The sequence below is a fragment of the Odocoileus virginianus genome, chromosome 31 (assembly GCF_023699985.2).
Source record: "Odocoileus virginianus isolate 20LAN1187 ecotype Illinois chromosome 31, Ovbor_1.2, whole genome shotgun sequence".
Lineage (NCBI taxonomy): Eukaryota > Metazoa > Chordata > Mammalia > Artiodactyla > Cervidae > Odocoileus > Odocoileus virginianus.
Window position 1 is genome coordinate 38,830,262 of NC_069704.1, and position 17,988 is coordinate 38,848,249.

Consider the following 17,988-nt stretch of genomic DNA (forward strand, 5'->3'; position numbering starts at 1 on the left):
GGAGATTTGCTCTTGGGAGTGGGGTGCTGTATACGTTCATTTCCCAAGAGTTTAGCATCCTTCCTCCTTAACTAACTGTATCTGGTGAGCTATAGAAAATTTACTGCTTCTATTTTAACTGTTCCCAGAAAACCATCAGAGGGTTTTAGCTAGAGAGTGTCTATGAATATTCATAGACAGTCAGCTTCTGTATTAGAAACCACACCCACATCTCTGCAGTATCTGAAGCAAGATCAAGGGCATCCTTGGGGACTCATGGGGCAGCATGAAAACCTGACAGCAGACTGCCTGCACAATGACTGAGGTTTGCTTTGCTGCATTGACCTGTATAGAAAAGCCTTTCTGATGAACCTTCTCATCTCTTGGAAATGTTTTTCAGTTTCTTTTATCTGTTGTGCATGATCTGTCTAATCACAAAACCCTCATTAAATTAAAAGTCATTTTCTAAAATCAGAGATTGATAATGTAGCTTTAAAAAGAGTATATATATTCTTTCTATATTATTTTGGGATGTACAATGAAGTGACATTTTGCATATAAACATGGTAATGTATGTAGAAAGGTGGTTAAATATATAGACAATATGGTTAAATATATAGCTAAATATGATGGTTCATGCTATGCATCTCAATGAGACTATCATTTTGAATTTAAGTTTGATATATGAATATGGAGGCATATATGAAAGAGCTGATATGTGCGAAAAGATTGGCAACTTGCCTAAAATCACATAGCTAGTTAGCTAAAGCCAGTGTACGTGACTTATTCATAGGTATTATTTATGTATGTCTATGCTGTGTAACATGCTGCTCTGGTAACTCAGTGTTAAAGAATCTGCCTGCCAATGCAGGAGACGTGGGTTTGATCACTGAGGCAGGAGGATCCCCTGTAGAAGGAAATGGCAGTCCACTCCAGTATTCTTGCCTGGAAAATTCTATGGACACAGGAGCCTGGTTGGCTATAGTCCATGAGGTTGCAAAAGAGTTGGACATGATTTAGGGACTAAACAACAACAACAATGATGACAGATGCTATGTAACACAAACTTCAACTGGGACCTTCCCGTCCCTTTGGGAAGTAAGGAACCCTCGACACAATACTTTTTTGATCAGCTTGTATGGCTTAGTCTCTCATAGCCCCCTCTATTTTGAATATAATAAAGGCGGAGGAACCAGAGATCAAATTGCCAATATCCGTTGGATCATAGAAAAAGCAAGAGATTTAGAGAAAAACATCTACTTCTGCTTTATTGACTACGCCAAAACCTTTGACTTATGGATCACAACAAACTGTGGGAAATTCTTAAAGAGATGGGAATACCAGACCACCTGACCTGCCTCTTGAGAAATCTGTATGCAAGTCAAGAAGCAACAGTTAGAAACAGACATGGAAAAATGGGCTGGTTCAAAATTGGGAAAGGAGTACGTCAAGGCTATGTATTGTTACCCTGCTTATTTAACTTCTATGCAGAGTCCATCATGAGATATGCTGGGCTTGATGAAGCACAAGCTGGAATCAAGATTTCCAGGAGAAATATCAATAACCTCAGATATGCAGATGACACCACCATTATGACAGAAAGTGAAGAAGAATCAGAGTCTCTTGATGAAAGAGCAGAGTGAAAGAGTTGGCTTAAAACTCAACATTCAGGAAACTAAGATCATGGCATCCACTCCCATCACTTAATGGCAAATAGATGGAGAAATAATGGAAACAATGAGAGACTTTATTTTTTTTGGGGGGGGGGCTCCAAAATCACTGTAGATGGTGACTGCAGCCATGAAATTAAAAGACGCTTACTCTTTGGAAGAAAAGCTATGACCAACCTAGACAGCATATTTAAAAAGCATATTAAAAATCCATCTAGTCAAAGCTATGGTTTTTCCAGTAGTCATGTATGGATGTGAGAGTTGGACTATAAAGAAAGCTGAGCACCAAAGAACTGATGCTTTTGCAATGTGGTATTGAGAGTCCTTTGGACAGCAAGGAGATCCAACCAGTCCATCCTAAAGGAGATCAGTCCTGGGTCCTTCATTGGAAGGACTGATGCTGAAGCTGAAACTCCAATACTCTGGCCACCAGATGCAAAGAACTGACTCATTGGAAAAGACCCTGATGCTGGGAAAGATTGAGGGCAGGAGGAGAAGGGGACGACAGAGGATGAGATGGCTGGATGGCATCACTGACTGGATGAACATGAGTTTGAGTAAGCTCCGGGAGTTGGTGATGGACAGGGAGGCCTGGCATGCTGCAGTCCATGGGGTCGCAAAGAGTCGGACATGACTGAGCGACTGAACTGAACTAAATCTGAATGTTGTCTTTTAATCTCTTTCATTTTTTAAATGTTTTTTGGAATACAGCTGCTTTGCAATGTTGTGTCATTTTCTGCTGTGCTAAAGAGGCAGAAGTGGAGAGCAGTGGATTTCTGAGAACTGACTGCCGATGCCCACACCCAACGTCAGTGACCCACAGGCACAGAGACATCAGTGGCCGGAGGCTTAGTGAGGTTCTCACTTGGGAGCGAGAACTTAAAGCTGAACACAGATCGTCCATCTCTTTACAGCCTATTTCTTTCCTGAAGTTCCCCGCCAAGGTGTATCCCTCTGATCTCACTAAGCATCCTGCCTTTCTCTTGTGTTCTTTCTTCCCCTGTTTTTTCTGTAAGGAATTTCAGTTCTTTTTAATGAGCAGAGTAACTCAGCAAACTTGCCTAGCTCAAATTTGCTTACCCTAACCTATCAATCTGCTCTCAAAACAAGGCTTTTCTCTTTAATATATCCTCTTTAAAGGTGAGGATGGGGTGATTTGAGAGAATAGCCTTGAAACATGTTACATTAGTGAAGTGAAAGTGAAGTCGCTCAGTTGTGTCTGACTCTTTGCGACCTCATGGACTGTAGCCTACCAGGCTCCCCCATCCATGGGATTCTCCAGTCAAGAATACTGGGGTGGGTGACCATTTCCATATGTAAAATAGATGACCAGTGCAAGCTCAATGCATGAAACAGGGCACCCAAAGCAATGCTTGGGAACAACCCAGAGGGGTGGGGTGGGGAGGGAGGTCGGAGGGGGTTCAGGATAGGGGGAGCACATGTGTACCTGTGATCGATTCATGTTAATGTATGGCAAAAAACTGTCACAATATTGTAAAGTAATTATTCTCCAATTCAAATAAATTAATTTTAAAAAAGGACAGTTGGGATTATGTAATATAAAACATGCTTTCCTTATTAGACACACAAGGCTTTTTCTTAAGCGTTGGAGCCTCAAGGTTCCATTTTCGACTCACCTCCTTACCCGATATTCTTCCTGGATCCCTTTTGCTTCTCCAGTGCTTCAAACTTCAGTTTCTATTGAAGTGATTTGCAAATTCCCTTCTCCACATCCACCTCCTCCTGTTCAGCAAACCCACACACAGATCTGCATACTGGACGTCTAGATTTGGAAGTCTTTCAAGCACCTTAAACTGAGCATATTCAAAACAAATATCTTTATATCCCACAGACAACCTATTCCTTTCTGTACTCCTATGTTTGTGGATACCAGCCCTGTCTTCACAAACACCCAACCCAGAAATCTGGGCGCCATTATCAAGTTCTAACTTTTCCTTATACTTCATTTTGGATTGCTAATAGAAATCTCTCTCCTGTAAAATCTATAATTTTCTTGCCAGGGGTGTTAGCTGTCCTTGAGACCTTCAGTACTTTTTTTTCCCCTAGGCTCTGGAAATACTAAGTCAATCTACTCCATTTGGCGTGTTCCCGTTACAATCTAGGGCTTCCCTGGTGGCTCAGTGGTAAAGAATCCGCCTGCCAGTGCAGGAGATAGAGGTTCACTCTCCGGGTCAGGGAGATCTCCTGGAGGAGGAAATGGCAATCCACTGCAGTATTCTTGCCTGGGAAATCCCATGGACAAGAGGAGTCTGGCGGGCTACAGTCCATGCTATTGCAAAAGAGTTGGACACGACTGAGCACATATGTACATTACAATCTATCCTCTTCCGCTCATGCCAGAGAAATCTTTCTAAACAACAAATCTTACTTTCTCCTTCCATCAAAGGTCAAGCCCAAGTCCATGAAGTATTCAAGTACAATGTCTTTCACTCTCTGGCTCCAGGTGACTGTCAGACTTAACTATTTCCATTTTCCTCCAGATTCCCAATGCTTGTCCAGCATCTTTCTACATTTCGCAGTAAGTTGTCACATTCGATGTTTTATGTTTCTTTGTGTACCTGTGTAAGTGTTGCTGCTTTTGCCTTGAAAAAGGCAATCTCATTTTTCTGTTTAATGCTCCCTCTTCTTCCTGGATCCAATCCCAAAGAATCTTCTCCACCCCTGTTCTTTTCTCTCCTACTTAGCACTAACTTCCTCTCCACCCCTGTGTTTCTATAGCAGGAATGTTTTATACCTTTAATAAAGTGTATGCTTTATCACACTGTAATTATTAACTTACCCCTTGATTTCCTCACTAGATGGGAGCTCCCACATCAGGAATGCATCATATTCAAATGTATGGCCTCCTTATTTAGTGCAGTGCCTAGAGCAAGCTGGGTGAATGAATACTGTTGAATTAAACAATAAGTGGTTCTTATTTAGTTATTGATAGCTGGAAGCAAAGGGAGTTCAGATGAGCTCTTGAGAATACCTTTTATGTGACAAAGACCCTCTCTCCAAATTTTAGTTACGCTCTTCTGAGCTCTCTTTGTGACTTCACATTGTCCTTGGGTCCTTTGGTCTGTTGAGTTCAGTTTTAGCAAAAATTCTGTTATTTTAGCAAAATTCTCCCTGCCCTTTAAGTTTTCGCTTAGTAATTTTCCACTCCCTGACCTTGAGGTCGACTCTTTGGCTGTGAATCCCCAGCTGTCTTTCTGTATTCAGTATTAAGCCCTATCTGTCTCCTCTATTGTCAGGCATGGCGACCCATTCCAGTATTCTTGCCTGGAGAACCCCAAGGACAGAGGAACCTGGCGGGCTACAGTCCATGAGGTCACAAAGAGTTGGACATGACTGAAGCGACTTAGTATGCACATCTCTTCTGTTGTGATAGTCTTGAAACCTTTTGCAATAGTCCTGAGTAAAATATTCCTTAACATTTTAGCTAAAGTCAGAATAAATAGATTTTTCTTTAACATATGCCATGTTGTTCCCTTTGAGGAACGTAAATGAGATTCTCTGAGAGGTACACTGATTCTTCCAGACTACTTTTAAAAATTCTACAGAATTGATGTTCTTTCCAACATACACAATGGTTAATTTGTGTCTAAAGACTAACTTACTTGTATGTCAGAATCTAACTATCTATATTCAGGCAAATACCATTTTTAGTTCTGTTCAGTTCAGTTCAGTCACTCAGTCATGTCCGACTCTTTGTGACCCCATGAACCGCAGCACACCAGGCCTCCCTGTCCATCACCAACTTCCAGAATTCACCCAAACCCATGTCCATTGAATCTGTGACGCCATCCAACCATCTCATTTTAATATCCCATTAATACATATATGTTCATACTTACACATACAAAAACTGGTTTTATAAAATAATGCAAAAGTATATGTACATATAAATAACTATTGACCACTGAGATTCTCTAAATGAGATAAAAATGCTAACAAAAGAAAATCACCCAGTGTCTAAAGAAGTCTAAGCATTTGTTATATGCTACTTTTCCATATTTCCCTAATCAATATAATATCCTTAAGCAACTGTACATTTATTCCAACGATACTGACATTGATTAAATACTAGAAAACTCTCCCAGGAGCATATAAATTGCAATATTTTAGGAAAGTTAATACTTCATAATTGCACTTCAGTATTTCTTAAATATTAAAATACCTCGTGCCTACCTCAAAAGACATATTAAACAGTACCTTTCCTGAGTACTTTGTTAAATATTTTTTCAGCAACTACTGCTAGAGACTGAGAATATGGGAGAAAAATCCAGAGCAACTTATTGTCCTCATAGAGTTTATTTTGTAGTGCAAGAAAATGACAATAAGAAACATGGAGGAAAATACAGCTGTACAAAAAAAAAATAGCAATATAAAAAATATAGCAATGTAGAAGATGGGGTTTATATAGAGGATATTGTTTTATATGGAGTGATCTGAGAAAGATCTCTGAGAAGGTAATAATAGAGGAAAAATCCAGAGAAAGAGAGAGAGAAAACCACCCTGTACAAATCCCATATGAACACCCAGTGCAAAGGTGAGGTTGGAGTGTTGAATTATTCAAGGAGCAGAAGGGGATGGTGATAAGAGAGAGGCGGTATACCGGAGATGGTAGGGCCAGATCACTGTCAGGCCTCTGGATTTTAATTTTGAGTAAGATGGGACCTTTGGAGGGTTGGGCAGAGAAGAGTGATGTAGCTGTCTTTGCTTTTAAAATGATCACTCAAATCACTGTGTGAACCATAGACTTTATGAGGACAAAGGCATAAGCAAAGAGAGTAGTAAAGAGGTGAGTGTAATAATGCAGAGGAATATGACAGCAGTTTTGACCAGCAGTGTAGTCAAACACTGGGCTGGTTTGTGGATATATTTTTGGAGATAGGCCTGCAGGATTTGCTGATAGAGTCACAGTTGGATGAAGGAGGAAATAATGGAAGAAGGATGCTTCCATGGTGTTTTCTCTTAACAACATGAAGACTAAGATTACTACCTACTAAGATCAGAGGAGTGGTGATTTTGGACGGAGGGAGTTGAGTGGTGAGGAGATCAGGAGTTTGCTTTTGAATGTGTTAAAAATCTATAACCAGTGCTGTCTCTTAGAAAAGGAATATGTTGCATTTGTTCTTGCCAAGATAGCAAGAGACTTAAAGCTGTAGTTCTGCCTATGCAGTGGATTGTGCACATAGATGGTTAGACTTTTGTAACGTGAAGGTTGATTACTTGCCTTGAAATCTATGGGTATGAAGATGGAAGTTAAGTGTCCCAAAGTCATCAACAGTCTTTCATGTTTCATAAGATAGAAGTGGTCTTCTAATTAGATAATTAAGCTTCAAAGAAGCTTGGATAGAGCTCTGTCCAGAGAAAGCCTGCATCTTTCTCTCTAGCCTTAAAGCACAGCCAGCTTTCTCAGCTTCAGGGACTCTTCAGCATATGAAAGTACCACTTCTAGCCAAGAGGCTTTCTGTGCTTGCTTATAAAGGGTGCTATATTGCCTCAAAAATAAGAAATCATCAGTGTTGCCTTTCTTAAAATTATAGGCAGGTCTGGAATTTGAGGTAGACATTTATGTCTTTCATAACTCTTACATATACAGTATGTGATTAGATGTCCTTGCATGCAAAACTCTATGAAATAGGTTGGACTAGCACAGTTATTATCATTGTAAGCTAAGAAATCCAGAGTCCCCCCAAAAAGAAAAGAAAAAAAGACTAGAAGAAACATGGGGGGGGGGTGGAAGGTGGGATGAACTGGGAGGGTAGTGCTGACGTGTGTACACTACTGTGTGTAAACAGCCAGTGGGAGCCTCGTCTACAGAACGGAGCTCAGCTCAGCGCTCTGTGCTGACCCAGAGGGGTGGGATGCAGGGTGGGCGGAAAACCCAAGAAGGAGGGGCTGTATGTGCACATATAGCTAACACAACATTGTAAAACAGTCACACTCCAGTAGTAAAATTTTTAAAATGTTAATAAAATCAAATTTTAAAATGACAAACTACATTCTAGAAGTAGGAGTAGCAGCACAAAGTTACAAAGATGATTTTATCAGAGCTGAGATGAGGGAAAGATGTCTTAACTTCTGGTACAGTATTCTTTACAACACCGTACACGAATATAGTCACTGAGCATTTAACTCTGTGTTTCTTAATTTCTTATGTAGGTTTTCTTTTGGACCCAGCAAGGATCCCTGCAGTCGAGTTTATGTACAAGTGTTGCTGAGATATAATTCAGAGGAAGTTATTGTCAAGTTGAGGAGGGACTTGCTTTTATTGAGTAATCATAAAATATCTTATATAAGCAATTGGAGACTATCCAGTTCTTTCCGGTTGCAGAGAAACTTATCCTTCAACTCCTGGAGACAAGAATTTTAAATTCAACCAATGAAGCACAGGCAAATAGCATTACCTCACCCAAAGAATGTTTCATTGGCTGTTCACTTTCCAAGTTGCTTAAAAATAGTTTCTAATACTTTAACCCTTGTGTTTGTAAATCCTACATGATGCAGTGTTAGAGCAAACTCTTAATACTAAAGACATTCTATGTGATATACACATAATGTATGGTTAGATTAAAGAAGCAAATACCACTTATCTCCATTAAAAACATATTATAATGCCAGTGATCAATTTGATTTTTTAAAAGAAACTTTAATTTCCTTTTTTTGCTGAATCATAATATCTGTATTTGCATGCTAGAGATGTATCATACTTGAACTAAAAGAGCAAAAAGAGTCACAAACGGATGATCTGCTATGTGTACCAAATCCCACAGCTTCTGAAATATCCAGTATTTTCCATGGGTTATACTTTCTCATACATTTGTCTTTGGCAAGTTGGGGGTTGTTATTGGTTTATGTGCTGTAGAGGGAAGTAGAAATCTATTTATGCGTGAAAAAATGATGAATCCACTTAAGGAATTTGTTGTTGTTGTTTAATCACCAAATTGTGTCTGACTCTTTGTGACCCCATGGACAATAGCCCACCAGGACTTCTGTCTATGGGATTTTCCAGATAAGAATATTGGAGTAGATTGCCTTCCTTCTCCAGGGGATCTTCCCAACCCAGGGATCGAACCCAGGTCTCCATGGAAGCCACCAGAGAAGCCCCCAAAATGACCGTAATTCTTAATAATTAATAGGATGATGAAAGTTTATTCCAGAAGAGAAGAGAAGAGAAGTCTTCTGTCTCTTTTACAGTTCACAGACCTAGTTCCTCTGAGTTTTAAGGTGGTTTAAGGCGTCATGATCTTGGAAAAGATCTGGATTTGACACCTTGCTCTATCATTTTCTGAATTGCAATTTCTGACAAGCTATTTGAATTACATGAGCTTTACTTTCCTTGTCTATAAAACTAGGAGAAACGGAACCCTACAACAAATAGTTATAGGGATTACAAAAAGTTGCATAGATTCTTCCCTCTTGCCATCTTCTTTACTGTCTTCCCTTTATTCTGGGTGAAATTTTTTCATTCTGGATGATGTTTTATTTGTATTAGTTGCTCAGACGTGTCCGACTCTTTATAACCCCATGGACTGTAGCCTGCCAGACTCCTTTGTCCAAGGAATTTTCCAGGCAAGAATACTGGAGTGAGTACAGGTTGCCATTTCCTCCTCCAGGGGATCTTCCCAGTCCAGGGATCGAACCTGTATCTCCTGTGTCTCCTGCATTGGCAGGCAGATTCTTTACCATTAGTGCCACCCAGGAAGCCTATTTTGTTCTTAGCAGGAATTTTCTGGTGTCACCTCCCACTTTACTCATTCCTGTCCCATCATGAGATGCTGCAACATTTTACTCATGGCTTAACTACTTTCTGAGTCTCTTGCCAATCTCCATCAAAACAGAAAGAAGTACATGAACAGCATCCAGTTCCCAAATTAATGGATATTGCTTTACCTTGAACATCTGAATGTCATAAAGATACAGCCTTAAGCTTTACCTCTGAAGTATACTTCTTTGTTCTAAACGGCTGTGTGAACTGAATGCTCAACTATTCAGTTCCATGGTAAAATAAGTCTTAACCTTGACCTAGCCATTGTTGGTGGCACCTACCTTTCCTCAAGAATGAGCCATGCTGGCCTCTCAAATTATGGGGACTCTTTTCATAACCCACAGGCTTGACCTGATTCTATGTTATAACTACTAGTAGTAACCTATTTGTTTTGATCTTATGGGGTTTTAGTTTTTTTAATTAATTCATTTTTGACTGTGCTGGGTCTTCATTGCTGTGTGCAGGCTTTCTCTAGTTGCAGCCAGCAGGGGCTATTGTCTAGTTGTGATGCAAGGGCTTCTCATTGTGGGGGCTTCTCTTGTTGCAGATCATGGGCTCTAGTGCTCAGGCTCAGGAGTCATGGTGCATGGACTTAGTTGCTCCATGGCTTGTGGGGATCTTCCTGGACCAGGGATTGAACCCATGTCCCCTGCCTTGGCAGGTGGATTCTTAACATTTGGATTACCAGAGGAGTCCTGGGCTTTACATCACTGGGCAGCCAACTGGCATATATCCTTCAAGATTAGTTTGTTCATTTCCTGTTTCACTTTATTCATTCATTTTCTGAGCAGAGCATGTAAACTCTACTTCAGACCCTTTCCTAAGTTCTAGGATGCAGAGTAAAATATACTCGAGTTAGTTCCATTGGTCTCAATCTGATCATGTCTCAGCTTCACCTCATACAGCACTTATCCCAACATGACTTATAGCTGAGCCCGACATATCCTTAAATGCTACCTTTTACTATTTATAGGAAAAGATGTTCAAATGGGAAATGAAAATGCCATTAACAGATCCAAATGCATATTGAATAGTTTGGATATTTCCTGAAGTCTTTAATTCACCTGAAGACAAATAAGCAAATAGTCTTTTCCAAGTAGAATTACTTACATTAAAAACAAAATAAGTTAGAAACAGCAACATCTTTAGAAATATTTTTAGGTAACATACTGCACTTGCCTAGGGGGAGGCAGAGCATGGGACAAACAAATTTAATACAGAACTCTGTCTTCTCTACACAAATTCTCCTATCTTCCTAGTGGTTGATTTGTTACAGTTCTAATAAAGTTAATGGAAGTGATCAAAATCTTTCCAAGTATTTCTTGCTTTTATTTAAAAAATCAATGCCCAACTTTCCATCAAATTGCAATGAAGAATGAAGCCAATATGTAGAATTTACAGAGTCTGCCAGAAATGTTAAATTAAAATGACCTAATGCAATTAAGGACAAATGCCCCAGTGCTTTTGTGGCCCTCCAATGCTTGATCCACTGGCAGCTAGACTTGCGTTCTCTGAGCCAGTCCTTACAGGAACAGTGGTTGTGATTGGCAGTTGCTTTTCTCTGGTTGATCTTGGGATTAAGTCATATACTTCAGTCTGAATTTCAGCGGTCACATGGAATCTCTTTTCATGTCAAGCTGACCTTGGATTTTGTATGTGGAGATAAGGGCATAGCACAGCCAGAATTTCTAGCTGGCCCTAGAACCCCAAGTCGATTTCCATGTTAGGGTTTCTCTCTCTGAATTGTTAGTTTCCATCTGAAGGTTGTTTTTTGTTTTTTTAAATTCTCTCCTATCAAATCTCCCTGGTGGCTCCAAGGTAAAGAATCCGCCTGCCATGTAGGAGATCCAGGAGCTGTGGGATCCATCCCTGGGTCAAGAAGATCCCCTGGAGGAGGAAATGGCAACCTGCTCCAGTATTATTTCTTGGAGAATTCCATGGACAGAGGAGCCTGGCAAGCAACAGTCCATGCAGTCTCAGAGTGGGACATGACTTAGTGATTAAATAACAACAACAATAGCAATGCAGTCTCAGTGATTAAGATCCTCTTGTTCTCTGTAGCTGTTCAATACATTTATTTTTGAAACAAATATTTATTGGACAATTACAATGTGCCAGTCAAGTATTGGGTTATAGCAGTAACAAGGTGATATTTTCCCTATTGCCACAGATTTTAGTCTATTGAGGTGATAGGTATGTAACAAGACATTACTTTAAAATACAATGAGTGTTAATAGGAAAAATATAATACCTGTGTCTTCAAGGGGCTCAATTTTGAATCGGCTCAATGAGGAAATTTCCTAGAACTATAACAACAGTTTACCTGATTGCCGAGAATCCTGTTCCTCTCCCTTTCAATTTCTTCATATCATGTCCTCCCTTCTTGATTCTACTCCTCAACACCAATCACTTAGAAACTCATAACCAAGCCTTGTTCCACTATTTCACTATGCTCAGAGCTACCTGGTTATCTCTTCAGCTGACCTCAGTTGCAAGGTCAGCTCCTTCTAGCAAGGCTTTGGCATTTAGCCTCAAGCTAGCCACTGTGCCTTACTCTTCCTCCCAGCTCTAGGCAGAAGTCCCAGGATTCAATGCCTATTAGCCTATTCGGTTGCAGGTGCGAAAAAAGTGTGTTTCTTGCTCAGTTGTGTCCGACTCTCCACCTCCATGAGCTGTCACAGTCAGGCTCCTCTATCCATGGGATTCTCCAGGCAAGGATCCTAGAGTAGTTGGCCATTCCCCTCCCCAAGGGATCTTCTCAACTCAGGGACTGAACCTGTGTCTCCTGCATTGTAGGTAGATTCTTTATAATCTGGGCCACCAAGGAAGCCCATTTGGCTACAAAGATCTCTGCAAGTAAATATTTATGGAAATTTGGATTTGAAACTGACTTTTTCTGTGGTTGAACCATGTCAGTGCCTTAAGATACAATGCATTGTTTCTTTAAGGAGCTTGTAATCTCTAACAGAGAGCCTGATTCATTCCAAAGCCATGTTATACTTTAAACTTCCTTAATGAGGTATGCACTAGTTTCTCTTGTGCCAAACAGAAATAATTAGTGTTGAGTTGAGGATCAAAAAGAGATAATACATGGGAAAACACTTCAATGCATCCCACCCATGTGAAATAGTTTTATAGTTGCTTGCTAAAGGATACACTAGTACGATGAAAAAGCATTACCACCATAAAATTGGCTTGCTTATGCCCAAGAGAGTAAAATTTGTTCTTTTTTGGGTGTCAGTTTTCTTTTCTATTAAATGAATGACTTTCCAGTATTAATATTAATTCCATTATACTATTGTATCTTATCGATTCTTAAATATTTCAGTAAGATCAATTAATAAACAAATACATTATCAACATATTCATAGTCAAAGTGTTACTGAAAGGTATGTGTGGGGTCTGGCTGCTCACCACTCAAAAGCCAATAAACAGGCCAGGCTGGTGGAAAGGGAAGTTTGCTTTACTTCAGATGCTGGCCGCTGAGAGGAGGAGGGTGGTGGGCATCTGTCCAAAGGCCAACTCCCCCCACCCCCACTGGCAATCAGTGGGGCAAGAGCTTTTATAGACAGAGTGGGGAGGGAACTACATACAGAAACAGCACAGTCAGCTCTAAGAGTCATCTTCAGATTGGTCCATGGTGGTCTGACCAGCATCATCTTGGTTGTTTTAGGTACAGTTAATCTTCAGTTCCAGAGTCCATTTGTTCCCGTTTCTCTGTGGCCAGTTCTTGGAATTGCAGCAGCTCATGTCCAGGGTACAGTCTGATCATCATGTAGTTAACTCCTCCACCTGGTGTTTCAGTATCTATAAGACAGCTCACAGGATAGGACTCAGAATATTATCTGTGGCCCTTGAGAAAGAACTAAAGGTCCTTGACTATCTTTAATGACTACATTATTACTATTTAGTCTCCTTTGACTGTTTTCCTTTGTTTCAGCATTCCTCACGTCTCTGATTAAACTTATTTTTTGACTAAAGTTTCCCACAGACAAAAGGAAGGCAGAGGACCTGGTGGGCGGAGGCGGGGAGGGATGTGGTAGCAAGGACCTTAGAGTCCTGCTCTGCTTCAATCACAGGGCCTATGTGATAGGCTTCCAAAAGCAATTGCTGCTTTTCATATTAGTATTAGATAATTAGAATTAGCATTTCTTTCTACCAAGCAGAGGATGGGATAAATAGCTCAGTAAGTATAGTTCACTGACTCTTGACAAAGAGAAGCATTAGTAGTATAATGGATTTGAAGTTGCAAGCCTTGGTTTCAGGTTCCAGCTTTTCCATGGAATGCTTTTGGGCAAGTCGTGTTACCTCTCTGAGGCTCAGTTCTCCCATCTGTATAAACAGCAAAAGCTTCTCTTTACAGAGCAGACTACCTCACAGGGTCATTATGAACTTTAAAAATAAAATATTTTATCATCTGAAAGGTACTACATAAAACTAAATGATTATATGTTGTCTTCTAACATGTTTTATTACAAATAATTCAAGAATTTATTCAATAAAATGCTGTGGCATTGGAGAAGACTCTTGAGAGTCCCTTGGACTGCAAGGAGATCCAACCAGTCCAACCTAAAGGAGATCAGTCCTGGGTGTTCATTGGAAGGACTGATGCTGAAGCTGAAACTCCAATACTTTGGCCACCTCATGCGAAGAGTTGACTCATTGGAAAAGACCCTGATGCTGGGAGGGATTGGGGGGCAGGAGGAGAAGGGGACGACAGAGGATGAGATGGTTGGATGGCATCACTGACTCGATGGAGATGAGTTTGAGTAGACTTCAGGAGTTGGTGATAGACAGGGAGGCCTGGCATGCTGCGATTGATGGGGTTGCAAAGAGTCGGACACGACTGAGTGACTGAACTAAACTGAACTGAACATGCTTTATTACAAATAATTCAAGAATTTATTCAATAAAATGCATATGGCACTTGGACATTTTCAAATATTTTTAAGTATAAAAATAGCCTTAGCTCTGGCAGCCTGGATGGAAGGGAGTCTGGGGGAGAATGGACACATGTATATGTATGGCTGAGTCCCTTCACTGTTCACCTGAAACTATCGTAACATTGTTAATCAGCCAAACCCCAATACAAAATAAAAAGTTTAAAAAAACTAGCATAAGCTCTTTTATCACTTGTAACTTAACTGATGACCTAACATTGGCAGGATTGGATTAAGCTGTTAAGAAAACTCCCAATTATCAGTTTTGGGGGAATGAGCCCTATGTCCAGAGTTTGCCTCATGGGCAAAAGTGTTGTCAGGAGACCAGCAGTTGGGTACAATCCGTGCCTCACTGCCAAGGCTTTGAAGAACATCAGACTGTATCCTCTTATATATGTGGTCCGTGTTCCAAACTGAAGTATATTAGACATTAAAAAATACAGGAATGAAAACATTAGCAGCATTAAGGCTAACTCTGCTTGGAAGAGTTTGTGGTGCATTGCAGATAAGCAGCAGCGGCACTGCTGAGTCCAGTTCTGGAATCAGCTTCCGTTTCCACCTGCTGCCTTGGTCAATCAGCTAAGGAAATGGAAAGAACCAAAGTTCAGCAGTGGACCAGAAGGGATCCTGAGGCAATTTTCCAGGGAAAGTTAAAAACAAATCAAGGAAAAGGGAAAGGACTATCCTGCACTGAGTTGCTATAAAAATCAGATTAAATGCAGAACATCCCAGGTGAGAATCCTGTGAAAGAAAATAATTAAAAAATGTAATTTGATGTAAAAGCTGTATTCCAGAAGGACATACTGAGATTAATATTCGCTACCTTTGAAAGAGATGTGAGTGCTTCAGTCGTCTTTCCCAGGGCACGTGAGAACACCGAGTGCTTGATGCTGTAATGCCATTATCCCGTTTATCATTCCCAACAGTCAGAACAGTCCCATTTTCTCACTGGGGAAATGAATTGGATTTAACTGCGCTCAGCTCACAAACTGGCCATTTCCAGGTTTGTTCTTTCTCACTACTAAACCCCAACCATCATTCAAATCTGTCAAGCAGAGAAATTTTATAAAATGCACTTAAAACTTAAGTGGTTGAAAGAGCCCACGGTTGCCTAGCAACAGAGCTTTCAGAGGTAAGCAATGTGACGCGCTGAAGAAATCTCTAGAGAAGAGAGGAAACCTTGCTTCTAGCTGTAGCTTTCTTGCTTCTTTAAGTAGAGGAAGCATTTCTGCACTTGAGGGAACTCATGTATAAACTGACGTACTTGAATTAGATTATCACTAGGGTTCCTTTCATTATTTTATCTGTGATTGGATGAAATATCAAATTATTATCATCTTAGACTCTGAGACATGACCCTTGGGTTTAGATTCTAATTTCACTTACTTGCTAAATCACTTCCATCGTGTCTGACTTTTTGCAACTCTATGGACTGTAGCCTGCCAAGCTCCTCTGTCCATGGGAATCTCCAGGCAAGAATCCTGGAGTGGGTGCCATGCCCTCCTCCAGGGCATCTTCCCAGGGATTGAACCCGCATCTCCCACATTTCCTGCATTGCAGAGGATTCTTTACCCACTGAGCTATCTGGGAAGACCAGATTCTAATGTTTTCATTGATTAATGCATTTTTGACCATTCCCAGTCAAATTCCTTGCCTGCCTAACCCTCTAAGTAAGATACTGTCCTGTCAATATACAATTCTTTTGCATGATTTACTTAAAGAATGAATGTTTCCTGAGAAAGTTATACCTATATATATAAGGCACTATACTTGGGCTAAGGGAATAAAAATGAGTAAATCACAAACTGCGTCTTCTAGGAACTTGCAGCCATGCAGAACCAAAAATAAATTAAAAAATTATCTAGATATTCTACTTCTTCTTGTGTTGGACCATTTTTCCTTCATCTTTGTTCCTTCCTCTGTTTTCCAATACCTGGCAAAATGCAGTTGCTTAAATAATATTTACTGAATGACTAAATGACTTAAAAGTGGATTTGGACAGAGGACACTGGGGATCACAGTCCATAGGGCTGCAGAGAGTAGGACATGACAGAGCAACTAACACTTTCACACTCACATGCATATACGTGTGTGTATATCTAATTCTAGTGTTTAGTTGAGCATGACTACAAAAGGCTTTGCCACGAGGCTTCATAAATCATCTCCAGATGCTCAGCAGGAAGCAGAGTAAACAGACACAGTCTGGGTCAAAACTAACAGACCCAAATGTAGCCCTCATCTCTGAGAGCGTACATAAACCTGAATGAGTTTATCCACAAGCAACGTTAATTATTTCTTGATCTGGGTTATCATTTAAATATGATGGATGGTGCAAAGTAAAGAGAATGTCTAGATAGTGGAGATATATCTAGTCAAGTGAAATCAACATATGATTGCAGGAGGTTCATTTGGCCTCAAACAAAATGAAATCAATAAAGGAAGTAGAGAAAACACATTTTTTTAAATTAAAAGAAATCCATACTTTTTTAAAATTAAGAACTGGATAAGCAGACATAATGAAAACACATAGCTGAAAAAGTACATTGACTGTATGACTACTGTCCTAAGTCATTACAATAGTCTCCTGAAGTAGCTGGCAAGAATAACTTGAAAAATAACTTAACCCAGCAGTAGGACAAAAACATCACCAGTAGTACTTAATATACCCTTTATATATATATATATATATATATATATATATATATATATATATCCATATGCATGCATGCGTGCTAAATTGCTTCTGTCATCTGGAAACTGATAGTAGAAATTAATGCAAGACTGCAACACAGTTTACAAACAGCTGCCTGTGAATAACTACAGCCAAATCGACCCTGGGCTTGGAGAAGTAAAACCAACACTTGACCCTCAAAACGCAGCCAGTTTCCTTCTGAATCTCTTTGGTTTTACCTAACTTGACCCAGAGGTGAGTGTTCACATGATGGGCTCACAAACTATAGTCAGGCCTGCATGACTAGGGCTGGAAGGGGCTCAGGGTAGTGATCCTATAAAAGTTTTCAATTGTGTGCATTCAACAAGGTCTCATTGTAAATAGTTTATCGGTTTTAAAGACAAAATTAGAAATTGTATTGCCTTATTCTTCAGGTAACAATCCCTTTTTCTCAGTGGAATGTGTAAACCTTTAAGTCATGCATGAGATACAGAATCTGAAATGGTGCTTCCACATTGGGACTTAATGAGAATACATGACAAGGTAGGGCCAGCAAATTAACAACCTCAAAGACAAAGGTTTACAATAAACATCTTATGCCTGTGATATTCTAGTCAAAAAAATGCAAACAATAATACTGAATTCACAACAGAATTAGATAGCAAACCTGTCCTCTGGTCCTCTTTACCAGTTGGAAGAAGATGCCTTTCATTTTCACATTCCTGAGTTAGAGTCATACACTGTGTTTTATGAAAGTGCATTATTAAAATGTTTTGATTTGTTTGTACTCTAGGATATAAAACCAACTGGGGGATCTGGGATGTGTAAGATGTTTATCCTTGCTCTTTGATGATTAATCACTGCCTTCACTTTCCCTTGCTCTTCACCGGGTATCTCAGTGTTCATAAATACCTGTCATAGAAATTATAAATAGAATAAAGGACTCAG

At 39.9% G+C, this 17,988-nt stretch overlaps 1 long non-coding RNA gene across 2 annotated transcripts in view; it reads left to right on the plus strand.

The window, feature by feature from the left end:
- Positions 1-213: 213 nt before the first annotated feature.
- The window catches only part of LOC139032367 (uncharacterized), a 34,054-nt gene continuing 16,279 nt past the window's right edge, over positions 214-17,988 (plus strand). The window contains exon 1 of one of the 2 annotated variants that reach the window (XR_011484880.1): positions 214-304. This is a non-coding gene — a long non-coding RNA (uncharacterized lncRNA). The remainder of the gene's footprint in view (positions 305-17,988) is intronic. The other variant, XR_011484879.1, reaches the window with a different exon arrangement.